The sequence below is a fragment of the Poeciliopsis prolifica genome, unplaced genomic scaffold (genome assembly GCF_027474105.1).
Source record: "Poeciliopsis prolifica strain line A6 unplaced genomic scaffold, Auburn_PproV2 SCAFFOLD001, whole genome shotgun sequence".
Taxonomy (NCBI): domain Eukaryota; kingdom Metazoa; phylum Chordata; class Actinopteri; order Cyprinodontiformes; family Poeciliidae; genus Poeciliopsis; species Poeciliopsis prolifica.
Genome location: NW_026562376.1, coordinates 8371756 through 8381802, shown reverse-complemented (window position 1 = coordinate 8381802; position 10047 = coordinate 8371756).

The window sequence follows — 10047 nt, the reverse complement described above, 5'->3', positions numbered from 1 at the left end:
AGAACCAAATACCAAAGCAGACTTCTGCTATATTATCCTTCCTGGTTTCATGGACATTTTCTGTGAGTTATGTAATGCTAAATTTATTGTTCCCAATTTATGCATTGCCAGATTGTTTTTGAAGAAGATGTTTATCTTTTTTGTTATGCATTAAATATGCTAATTTCTTTGGAAATGTATTATGACTGATTCCCCTTTAATGTGAATTCATATTTTGGTAGACTACCATTTCAATTTGATTTTGGACATTTTTTCTGCCTCCATTCCATCACACTGAATCTGGAATGGTTCATTTCATATTTGTCACAAATTCACGTCAGTTTAATTTGCTTCAGTCTACAGATTCCAAGTCCAGCAAACACATTCCAAACTTATTCTAGTTAACAATGTAGTCAAGTCCAGTTTATTATTCATATTGCTTAAAACATTATACAAGCAATATGTTGACTTTGCTGAAATAATTCATACTGAGCATGCACATAGCAACAGCAGAAAGGAAAACTCTCCATTAAACAGGAAGAAACCTACAGCAGAACTTGACCCCATGTGAGCAGCTGTCTTCCACAGCCGACTGGTGGTTTAAGACAGAACACACACACACGTGCACACGCACGCACACACACAAAACAAAATTCAAATGTTCTTCTCTAAAGTCTTCTCTGCTGGAGTAAATGGTATTAATAGCTTTTTTAGTCAGCTTATCTAGAAGAAAACAAATATCTGAGCTTTGAGCTAATTTTTATGTTTATGGAAAGAATGGAATTTATTATACTGAAACAAAATGCAACCAGACAACCATCATGGAAGGTAACAGGAAACTGACAACAGAGGTATCCGATGAGGAGGTAATGAAACATACAGGCTTTCAACAGCTGGACTGATGATTAAGTGACATGAGAAACAGATGAGACCAATTAAGACAATGCCAAACAACTGAGTGAAAAACTAAACCAAGGAGCTGGAGAAAAGTAATTAATTAACCTCAAAAGAACACAGTGAGATCTTAAACAAATGAAGAACTAACTACACCAAAAGTAAACAACAGATGATCAAAATACAAAACCAATGTAATCACTAGAATACAAAGACCAATAGACCACCCGTTACATAGATACATAGATAAAAATATGATTTGGCCAAATTAGGACAAATTAATGTATAATAAAGGATGGGTGTCCCAGAGACCAGTCCCTCCTTTACTCCTGTAATTTGCTTTGTGCCGTTATTTCATACAGGAAGATTATTGATGATGCACCGCCACCTAACTTCATTGTCTGTATAATCATTAAAGCTGATAATTAACAATACAAATACAGTGATGGATGAGGGGTTAATTTACTAGTAATTTGTAGAATCCTACAGTGGTGTTTGAGATTAGAATTGTTTTAAGATGGGAGAAGTACATTTTAATCTTAGCTTATGTTGAAATGACTATTGCAATCTCCTCAACTAACTAATTTGGATATACATTAAATGAAGACGCCAAGAGAGTTATTTATTGGGATGACATAATAAGTGCAAAACCCCAAAAAATCATGAACTATTTCTTTAAAGCGCATGTCAAGCAGGTCGGGCCAGCTGCAGGACGAGAGCAGCGTCTCTGTCCACTTGGCCCGCTGCCCCTTCCTGCCCACACAGCTACATCGTGCCCACAGGCAACAACAGGAACAGACAAAGAAGGACCTCATGTGCTACATCACAAATGAGAGATCAAACATCAATGTTCACCGTGGGCACTGAAAGCACACTGTTAATCACAGCGAGTTTAATGTCTTTCAGTTGAGAGATCACCCAGAGAGTACTCCAGTTAAACTGTGTGTTTTCTGAGAAGAGCAAATGTCTCCACATAATAGCCATGCCACAGAGGAATTTAGTTAAATTGTGTTTGTTAGCTTTCAGTTCTTTTAGATGTCCCTGTGCCATGTTTGTTGAGCTCGTAAAGCATAGCGTGTGATTGTTAAAAAGGTTTTTTAAGTAAATTTAAAGAAAATATAACTCAGCACTGAAAATACAATGGCATACTTTTTTTTTTTATTTCAAATGACTTCCGGATCACATCTCCCAGGTTCAAAACACGACACTTTGCCAAGACACTTCGAAAAGAGTGTTCAAATATCAAATTTGAAAAGACAGGGCAAATCCCAGAACGTGGCAACAAATCGGCCCAATGGCAGTGACTCACCTTTCTGAGAGGCTTATGCAAACCCAGGGGGAAGGTGATGGATTTTTTCCCTTACCTACAGTGAGCGGAGCAGATGCTGGAGAAAGATTTTGGATGTCACGAGAAGTAAAATATGATTGCACATGTGTCTATGTGTAGAGGTGTGTGTGTGTGTGTTCATGAAACATTGCTTCAAGGAGTTCCAATAACTTCTGAGATACTTACAGGGACAAAAAGAATGAGAAAAAGGAATAACACATGATAGAGCCTTTAAAAATATTACTAGTTATGAGTTAAATTTTTCATTTTACTTTGCTTTTTTCTGATTGAAAAAACATGCAATTAAGATGCAGATGCATTATATTCCAAGTTGTGAAAAAAAGTGTATTAAATATATTAATTTTGTCAACTGTTTACACTTACAGAAAGAAAGCTTCAAGTTCTTTTTATTATTAGTCTAACTAACAGTGGCAGTTTTTGATGTGGGAATCGTTGGTAGTTGCTAAATATACAGAAAAGAAGACAATTTTGGCTTGTGTGCCATATAAAAATTCAAACTTATCAGTATACCCTAAACAGGTTTTGATTTGATCTCCACAAACTAAGACTTTCTGAAGATTTTTGTATCACAAAAGCAGACACACAAGTTTGAAAATAACAGTGAGTGTGGGAGGCAGCAGCTGTGGATGCCAAGGGTGGCCTTGATACTACTCAAAGAATAATTTCATTTTTATATTGGCCATACATTCTCAAACATTTAAAGTGATTTCAAACATATTTGAAGCTCATGCAGGTAATTCTTTTTCTAAAGGAATGATGTTAAATAATTGGAAAGATTCCTTGTACGAACAAAGATGATGCCTTTGTTGAAGAATTTTAAAAATTCTTTGCACACATTCTTCCTGCTAGTTACTTAACTTTTCTACTCGTGCCTAGCAGATTTTTCAGCCATATTAATGTGGGCATTGTTTATTTTTGAAAAGGTCATTAGAGTTGCAATGAAAAGCTGGGTTGTGTGGAATGATTTGATTGAGATGGTGGAGAGAGCTCTGGCAACGTGAGTTATGGACGTCCAACAGAGAGGAGCCTCTTCATTAGTGAAGTGATTAAAATTGATGGGAACCTATGGAGCTCCAGCTCCCCTGAGCTCCCTGGAGCATAGCTCTCATTCTGCACTCATTTATTTGGGACTTTGTGTTGATCAATAAAAGGTGCCTGCTGCTCACTATGGGGTCTAGTTGGGGGAAAAAACCCACTTAGGAAAAAGAGAAGAGGCTTGTTTTTTATGTTGAAGACGAACGTTACTGTCAACATCTCCAGCTTTCGAAAACCTTGGGGAAAACAGCAGCTTTGACTGTTTCCTCTATGTAATTTTCTTTATAGGTTGTCTATTTTAGTCACTTTGATTTTTAGACTGTTGTTTAGCAGCCCACGGAGTTTCAAAAATGGAGTTTCAACCTTGGTAACACTTCAACTTAAAGAGAAAAGGGTTTCAAAAAGATATGCAAAAACTGTTTAATACAAAAGAAACATTCATAGTAAGTATGACACACAGTGCATGCACTGCTTTGAAAATCTACTCATTTTTTGGAATATAAATATAAAATTTAATGTAGATTTTAAATAGTAAATTATGTGCAATTTTTTACATCAGAAAATAGTACATAATTATAAATTGATTTATTGATACATTTATAATTTACTATAAATTATTTTATGATTTTATAAATATTCTGTTTACAGAAAGTACATCCTCCTAAACTAAGGTTGGCATGGAGAGCAATAACTGGAAAAGAGGTCCAGATGTTTATTGTAACTCTAGAGGAGCTGCAGGAATTCACAGCCCACATGGGGAAATCTGTAGACATGATAATTATTGCTGCTCCACTCCAGAAGTTTGTTCTCCTTTGGAAGCCTTGTGATAAGAAAGCAATGGTCAAAGTAAATCTAAACATGTAGAAGAAAGTGTTGTCAGATAAAATCAAAACCGAACTAGTGGGTCTACATTCAAAATGCTATTTTTGAATGTAAACTCTAAGAGTGCAAATCATCCTGAACACGTCATCCCCGCTGTGGTAGTGGCAGAATCTTGGTGTGGGATTGTTTTTCTTCGAAGGGAAAGGGAATCTACAATGGAAAGATGGATGGAGCTAAAAACAGAGGCTGGAAAACACTTTAGACTGAGGCAGCGGATCAAGCATCTACTTCAACACTCAACCAGAGTTAGATTGAAACATGTTATTACGTTAACTCAATTTATTTTAGGAATTTGAAGATTTTTTTTCATTTTATTTTGAAAAAAAACTTAATGAGTGAAGATGAGTGATGATATTTTTTATTTAAATAAATTTATTACATCAAATCAGTGACTTTTTAAGATACTAACAAATCTATTCAGTAAAAAAAGAGAAAAATTAGTGTAACCCAATTAAAGTTTATACTGCCTTTGCGGACTGAGCACTACACATAAAAATATAGTTAGTGAAAGGAACACGCATTAATTTCTGTGTATTGGACCAGAGCCAAATAATGGGCAGAGATGCTGAACACAGTCCAGACTCTCTTTGTCTCCGTCCAGCTCTGCTCATTAGAGTGGTGCTGTGCAGCTCATGGCCCGCCGCTCCCCGCTGCTCTGCAGGGCCTTGCCTAAACAAACAGAAATGATGTGCATCACATGTCTGATGATTGCAGGAAAAGAGTTTCAGCAGGGTTTGGAAATGCAACACAATACACTCAATTTATGTAACCACCATAAAATTAAATATGGCACACAACTTACTATTGGAATCTCTAGGCAGCATCAGTCTGTTGCATGTTAAGAGCTGGAAGTGTAGTCTGATGCACTTTGCCTCATTTTGGGTTAATTAGTTAATCAGCATTAGTTGCTATATTTTTGATATCAGCAACTGAGAAAAGACATTGTTCATCCTTTTACTTATTTGTCTTTGGCCTCCAAAAGTGCTGTTAGGAACACAGAAGTTAATTTTGACCAGAATTTGTCCTCTAACTCGCACATAAAGCAACTTTCTGGGACCTCCTTACTTCACCTGTGCAATGTCACCAAAATAGGAACATCCTGTCTCAGGGCAATTCAGAAAACTAGTCCATGCATTTATTAGTTCCAGGCTGCTCTACCACAATTCCCTATTATAAGGATTTCCACTTATTTCAAACAAGTCTCCAGCCTAACTGTAATAAAAAGAGTTAGCAGGACAAATCATACTTGTACTTTGGACCTATTTCATAACAGACATTTTAAATTGAAAGAGAAAAGCATACACTGTTTAATTATTGATGGGTGAATTTCACTTGTAGGAAGTTTAATTTTTTGAGGAAGTTCCACAGATCATCAGTTTGCACAAATGCAGTAGAATAATGCAGTTCTCCTGCTGACTGTTAGAATAAACACATCACCCTCTGGGTAAAAGGGTGATGGGTTTGACCAAAGTGTCAGTAAAAAGGCTACTATGGTGACTATGTTTGTTCTTAAAGGTGATGTTTGTGTTTTTAAGATGAGATTGGCTAACAGTTTCATATAGATGTTTGGTGTAGGTTTTTGTAGGACTACAATTTTTTTTTCTATTAATAAGGAAACTCAGATTTGAGTTTTTCCCTCTCTCTGAATATAGGAAGAAGCTGAACATATATTTATCTCAACATCAGTGTTGTCAAAGTTGAAAACTTTGGGGTTGAAAAGAGATTCAGACAGCAAACCATGTATAATTATAAGTTTCCCTAAATCTCATGATTTTAAAATGACACCAAATTCATTTAGACTAAAACTCCATCTGCAGATGTGAGCTCTGTGCTTCCTCTGTTTGGACATTTCACCCTTCCTTGCCCCTCGTATCCAGAAAGACACAAGCTTTGAGGAAAGTCTTTTTGTGCTAAAGCCTTTGAATATCTATTCTTTATGATCTCTTCTCCCACTGCTGAGGTTCAGAGTGTGCACGAACAGAGGAAGGGGAAGGGTGGAATCATAACACAGATGATGAGATGACACCGAACACACTTTGGAGAGCATTTTTGATTCTTTACACATTTTCCTAAACTCAGACAAATATATCCAGAAGCTATCACCGTATTCCATATGCTGGTTCGATGGGTAATGGTTGTTATGACAGGGAGCAGTGTCAATCAGACATGATAGCTTGGAGAAGTAAAATAAACATGAAACAAGTTGAATAAAAAGAGAGTTATATAAAGCTCTCCTTGATGTTCAGCATCGTACCTCTTTACCCCTAGTGTGTCTGTTCTATAATGGCACAAAGTAGGGATGGGTTGTCGCTGTCTGTTTTATCTCCCTGCCTTTTGTTAGTGTGCTGAGAGAAAGGCAAAGAGAGAGGGAGCGCAAGGAATGAGGAGGAAGAAGAGGTTGCTGGGGATTGGACCTGGTCCCTGCACACCCAATTAAAGGAATCTTCTGCTCAAAGACACAGACTGCCAACATGTGTTCTGACATTTGTCTTCCTGAGTGTTGTGATTTACACTACCATGGAGCTAAAGGCTAAATTTGCAACCGCCCAGCATCAGAGACCTCACAGTAATGTCGGACCGGCAAGGACTGTCGGGGAGGATCGGTGGCCAGTGAGCCGCAGTGTTGCTTTCATCATAACTTGCTGCAAATTTAGGTTGTGAGTTGTGGTGTTTTGCGACTGATGAGTTGAAAATAATGATTTGCCCAATATGTTGTTACAAGCATTTTGCCTTCAAAATATGACCAAAGATTGCATCAGATAGTACAGGTGTCTCTTGTGATTTGCTCACCACATGCGGCTTGTGCCACGCCGGGCCTTCTCACATTATTTTATCCACTATCTTATTGTTGAGTTTTGTTTGAATTTATACTCAATAATAACTTCTTTTAGATCAGCATATACTATTATAAACATGTAGATTAATTTAAATTGTAAATTTAGAACAAGCCAGTATACAAGTTTGGGATTAATATATCTGATAGAAAAAACTACCAATTCCAGGTTTAAGTAAAAAGCAGCATTTGGTGGAATTAGTCATGTAGCAATAAATAGACTTAAAATACATGAAATATAAGAACATTTTTGAACTTATTATTTTTTATGTGAAGTTCTTAATTTGGCCACAATGTCATGCATTTATTTGATTATGTTATTTAATATCTAATGTTCCATCCAAGGAAAAAATAGAAATAAACTAACTGAAGTGGGTAGAAATAATTTAATGAATAGACAACAGTTTGTAAAAGTGGTGTGAACAATTAGTTAGATATAACAACCAGATTAATTACAACTTAGTTAATAATTTAGTTCCAATTAGAAGGTGTCAATGTAGGAAGAATACATGCAGTTACATTTCTGGGTGCGACGAGAGATTTGTTTTTCTCCAAGTACTTCAGTTTTGTCCAAAAGGTAATGATTGGCAATAATTAATCATTAGCTATCTCTTTTATTTGCTATTCTCTCATGTTACTGTGTGAAAAATAATATGTGAAAGTCTAGGTAAATATTTTTATTACAACGAATGTATTTTTTGCAAAGAAGAAACACTTGATTTTCACATCGCATCACATTTTTGTCCACATAATAAATTAATTATATTTAAACTGTCACTTCTTAGTTGTTATAAACTTCTTGAAAGTATTGCTGTTCTTCAACTCCTACTTTGTCTGCACCTTAAAATTGTTTTGGTGACTGAGTTACTTGATTTGGATGGGGTTTGTTGTGTCATTAGGTCAATAAAGCCATTCATTAAAGTGGAGGACTATCTCACGTTGTCTCTTTTGTGGCACAAATCTGCAAGGCAACTAAGTCCTCCATTCTATTAGCCTGATTTATCACATGGCCAGGAAGGGTTATCAGGCAATAAGAATAGTCAAAATTGAGTAACGGGTAAACTTACTTGCATGGCTTTACTCTTCTGTGTGTGTGATACGCTTAAGTATTCCATTATGCATATTGTTTTGTGTCCAATGAACCTAGGAAGCACAACCTATCCAATGGAGATCTTCATTCCCCAGACATCCATTTGATCTATTCCTGTGGGAGCTGTTTATGCCACACTGGATCCTCTAATAAGTCTGAAAATTCATGAAGCTATTATGTTACTATCTAATTACACAGGTAACCTTCATGTTCCAACCACTACTGCCTGGGTATTCTATCTTAGAAAAAAAAGGACAAGGAAACATATAAATGTAGTACATCTTACACATAGGGAAAAATGAAAAAAAAAAAAGCACAGATCCTTAGGCTTACAAAAAGAATGACAAAAGGATCTTCTTATGTTAGACACAGGCTGCCACTGAGGCTGTGCAGACGAGTGATCTTACAAGGTGAGCGGACGCCAGACGAGGAGGCTGCCTGGCGGTCAGCTGGGAAGCTGTGGGCCTCAGGGAAAAGCTCTTAACTTCTGTCAGGCACAAATAACCGCGCCATTTTTCACCTCCTGACTTTTAACTGAGAAAATCACTCCAGTCCCTTGTTGTATGAACTCCATGTACATGCCATGAGTCAATTCTTGCTCAGTCAGAAAGCCTCTCGTTTTAACATGCCAATCTTTATTTCTTCTTTATTATGAGACAATACATTCTCCACTGACTATTTTGGAGTTCTTGCTGTCATAGTTTATGTTCAACCATAGACTGCGTTAGTGCGTAATCTTGCAACTGACAAGGCATGAAGCAATGCAGCGTGACAGCTATAGCTTCCTTTTCGTCATGCCTTAGTGGACAAGAAGCAGACAATGAAACAATTTCTGGAAAACAAATATCAATTTCATTCGTTTTTCCAACTCCATTTTTTTCTGAAAATAATACAGCTGTATAATATTGATTGTGCTGTAAGTAAAATTTGAGACTAATTCTTCAGTCCAAATGGGTTTTTGTATAAATTGGATCAAAATGGTCAACAACCAAGATGTGGGATTTAATGACAACTTTTTGGAAAAGTGAAAGCAGAATACAATCTATTACATTGCATAATGTTTAATCAAAAATAATGGTCAAGCTATGTGAATATATTTGTGTGCAGTATTTATTTATCTAACCATTTTTCTTTTTTGCTCTTTTCATTTGTATTTCTATATTATTATATACATAACAGACCTTTCCATATTCTTAAATAACTTTTGTTTTTTGGTGTGTTTTTTTTTGTTGCATAAGATGATATTTACTTATATTGATTTATATAACTTTCTAATATAATTTAGGATTTGTCTTTTATGTCTTATTTTTCATTCTATTTCATATTTCTCTCTATTTTATTCTATTCTGTTTTTAAGGTCATACTTTATTATCTACATGTTAGTTATCTGAAGCTGAATGTGGACACAGTTAAATATTGTGGTCAAATTCACTGCTAGGTGGTGCTAGTGGTGCTGTCTCTGAGGAAGACAGCACTGTGAGTGAGGCAACTGCAGAATCCTGTCCTACAATAAGCTTTTCTGCTGTTAAATATTTCACTTTTTTTGCATGATGTTTGTATACCGCATACAGTATCCCTTTTTTAAATTTTTTCTGAAATAACGGCAAAGACTGTTGATTAGCCTCTCCTCTCCTTGCAGTGAAGAGACACGACTCTGAAAACGAAAGCACAGAAGAGCGGCAGCCCCACTGCTCCTGTATGTTGCCATACATCACATCGTTTAATACTTTGAACCATCAGAAACATGTCACTCACTCACTCACTCTCTTGATACATTCATCTGTCAAGCTGAAATCATAAATACAATCATTCCCCCAATGTTGTCTCTTTATTCTGTCAACCATTTCAAAATGTGGCTAAGCCTCTTCATTTTCGACACATGAATAAGTGAAAAGCCATTAATATGTCTGTTTCATTACACTCTGCCACTCTGCACTGCTCATAAGCATGCAAAGAATTGTGTGCTTGCTTGTTCTGGGTTTTGAA